The sequence below is a fragment of the Gekko japonicus genome, unplaced genomic scaffold, assembly GCF_001447785.1.
Source record: "Gekko japonicus isolate JY-2015 unplaced genomic scaffold, Gekko_japonicus_V1.1 scaffold453, whole genome shotgun sequence".
NCBI lineage: Eukaryota > Metazoa > Chordata > Lepidosauria > Squamata > Gekkonidae > Gekko > Gekko japonicus.
Genome location: NW_015168663.1, coordinates 969,760 through 973,355, shown reverse-complemented (window position 1 = coordinate 973,355; position 3,596 = coordinate 969,760). Strand labels below are relative to the sequence as shown.

At 37.5% G+C, this 3,596-nt stretch overlaps 1 long non-coding RNA gene across 1 annotated transcript; it reads right to left on the bottom strand.

Moving 5' to 3' along the window:
• Positions 1–505: 505 nt before the first annotated feature.
• On the bottom strand, positions 506–1,788 carry LOC107113890. The gene is made up of 3 exons (XR_001482625.1): positions 811–1,788; positions 641–700; positions 506–538 (listed from the first exon to the last, which is right to left on the bottom strand). It is a non-coding gene; the product is annotated as an uncharacterized LOC107113890 (long non-coding RNA).
• Positions 1,789–3,596: the final 1,808 nt, after the last annotated feature.

Sequence of the window (3,596 nt, the reverse complement as noted above, 5' to 3'; positions counted from 1 at the left end):
GGTTGCCAACTCCAAAGTAACTGTTTTCTCCAGGGAACTGATTTCCGTCATCTGGAGATCAGTTGTAATTCTGGGAGATCGCCAGGTCCCACCTGGAGGTTGGCAACCCTACATCACTTCTGCTGTATATTTAAAACAGGTACATATATACCTAAAGGCATGCCTTAGCAACTGAAAAAAGGAAAAAGAACTGTGACAATTTAGCGCTTAGTAATATATTCATAAATCATAATATACAATAACAGAAAATAAGTAATATATATAGTGAATGTAGACGGTGGTCTCCGGAATGGTGTGCCGTTTCGACAATGATCTTCTTCTGAACAAGGGTGTGTACAAAAACTGTCTTTCAACAATTCATACAAAATAAATTGCTGAAAAAGTTCACAAAAATATAAAGATGTAATACATTTCAAATATCAAAGATGTAATTTAATATTTGTTTTCCAGCAGGTGCTAGCAGGTATACAGCACAGGAACAAGGACGAACACTTCTCGAGTCTATCTGCGTTCGTTTCGAGTGATCTTTCTCAATCTCCTATCAACAATAACAAATACAATATAATAGGAAACAAGAAACTCCAAAAAGTCTCACAAATGACTTAAATACAACTTAATAAAATTGTGAAATAATACATACAGTCTTCAATATTCAATGAACTTCTGCAATTCAATGCACCACAAGGGTATCCAAAACATTCTGTCAATTTAAACATAATAACAAATATTAAATATAGTTAATGTTCAATAAACAAATCAACAGTCCAAAATAAAGGTGGTCATCCTGAATACTATATATCAATAACTCACCAAAATGGCTCACACAGCTCCTACACACTGATTCTTTTACATGGACAAGTCAGTCTTACTAGTTAATTGGAAGCTTCCTCTATAAATACAAAGTGCATATCCGGTTTGGGCAGCCAACTGACCAGAAGAGAAGGTAAGTATGTCATAAGTTGGCTCCTACACACTGATTCTTTTACATGGACAAGTCAGTCTTGCTAGTTAATTGGAAGCTTCCTCTTTAAATACAAAGTGCATATCCGGTTTGGGCAGCCAACTGACCAGAAGAAAAGGTAAGTATATCATAAGTTGGCAACCAGCTATTTACAAAGAGGGTAAATATGTGGAAGAGTATAGAACAAAGTATATTAAGAATAGAGAATCTCATGAAGGGTTTAAGGAACATAATAACAGGCAGGGATATAGGAGGGTGTAGATTCATTCTCCTAAAAAACATGATAAATCAAGGGCAGCATTGAGACCAGTGGGATATTCTGTTTTTAATACAAAAGTCCAGAAAGCCTCTCTTTGCAGTAATATTCTCTGCATGTCACTGTGTGTATAAGGTTTGGGTTTCACCACTTCCAAGACTACACATTTAAAGTCATTGGGTCCGTGGCCCGCTATATCAAAATGCTGGACCATAGGAGCCGTTATACATTTATGCTTCAATTTCGATCTGTGTTCCAGGATCCTAGTTCTCAATGCTCTTGAAGTTTGCCCGACATACCTGTGCGCACAAGCACATGTAATTAGGTAAATGACGGACTTCGTGGCACAAGATGAAAAATGGGTGAGTGTTTTCTTAAAATTCAGTTCCGGAAAATCCAGAACACCTGTCTCTGACATCAAAGAACAGGCCGCACAGTGACCACATTTGTGATGCCCAGGTGGTAAAGTGTCTTGCACAAGAACTTTAAAGGCGTCTGCTCTGACAAGTTTGTCCCCAATGTTCTGTGTTCTTCTAAAGCCTATATGAGGAGGTAAAGAGCACGCCCCAATATCCCCCAAAATGTGCCAATGCTTGAGAATGATTTTTTTAATAATATAAGATCTATTTGTATGTTCTACCGCCCAGAATAATCTGTTGTCATTTTTACGATCTAGTTTAGATTGGAACAGTTCCGGGCGGTCCCGCCGTTCCGCTCGGAAACGGGCACTCTGAATCACATTTAAAGGATACTTTCTATTTATAAATAGGCTACTAAGTCTATCTGCCTCCAATAGAAAGTCCTCAAACGTAGTTGAATTTCTCCTGGCCCTCAAAAACTGTCCATAAGGTAAATTATTCTTCAGATGTTGTATATGGAACGAATCAAAATGAAGTAATGAATTTTTATCAGTTTCTTTATGATAGGGGCGGACTGCCAAACTACCATTGTTAACATACACAGTGGTGTCCAAAAAATTAACTCCAGTCATACTGGCAGTATGAGAGAACTTGATGGATGGATGAACCGTATTAATCCATTGTACAAAAGATAATGTAACATCCATATTTCTGATCACAAGAAATAAATCATCAATGTACCGTTTATAAATCAAAATGTCTTTAAAGTAAATATTAGTGGTATTATTAATAATCCAATCACTTTCAAATGTGCCCATAAATAAATTAGCGACACTGGGTGCGAAGGAGCTACCCATGGCAACACCTTTGACTTGGAGGTAAAATTCATCACCAAATCTAAAATGACTTTTCTCAAAAATAATATCAATGAGATCTAGAAGGAAATGGGTGGGTGGATGTAAATGAGGTCTCCTTTCAAGTGTTCTTAACAGGCACAGCCTAGCTTCTTCGTGGGGGATGTTAGTATACAAAGCCCCCACGTCCATGGTAAGAATCACCGCCCCTTCTGGTATGTGCTTACCCTCAATATGTTGTATAAAATCCCTAGTATCCTTAATATAAGAATCTAAAGAGCTAACAAAAGGTTGGAGAAAAGAATCCAGGTACATAGATAGTGGTTCAAGCAGGGAATTCGTCCCAGAGACTATAGGTCTACCTGGCGGAGGAAACTCAGATTTATGGATCTTGGGGAGTGTATAAAAAATAGGCACTCTATAATGTTTTTTCTTCAAAAACTCTGCCGTCTGTGTAGATATATATTCGAAAAGGATCCCTTCATTAACTGTTATAGCAATGAGTCTAATTATTTCATTGGAGGGATCACATTCCATCCTCTTATAAAACTCAGTGTTGTTTAGTTGTCTTCTTACTTCAGCTATATAATCGGTCTTATCCTGAATGACAACTGCTCCTCCCTTATCTGCACCTTTAATTATGATATCCTCCCACTCCACTATTTGTTTTAAACTTTTCCACTGCTCTATGTTAAGATTGAATCTAATAGGTATTTTATTTTGTTCCATGGATAATATATCCTCCAATACCCTGCGCTCAAAAACCGTAATAGAAGCATGATAAACAGGTGGATTAAACTGGGATTTTTCTTTAAAAGGGGTAATTATCACAGACTCAGAATCTGCAAAGAACACTTTCAGTTTAATGAGTCTTATCAGCTTGAATATATCAATCCTTGTTTGAAAGGCATGGTACGTGGGAGAAAAGACAAAACCCAAGCCTAAATTAAGTACGTCATGCATATCCTTGGTTAAAGTCTTGCTAGATAAGTTAACTAATAATTTTTCTTCCTCCCTCGTTTGTAGCCCTGATAGGATGATTGCTCTCTCTTGCTTTTTGCTCTGCGTTCTAAAAAAGCCCGTCCAGCATTTCCCTCCTCTCCAGAAGTGGTAGCAGAATCCTCCGCTTCAGTAGTTTCCATATCAGATAAAGGTGTTTTAGTGTC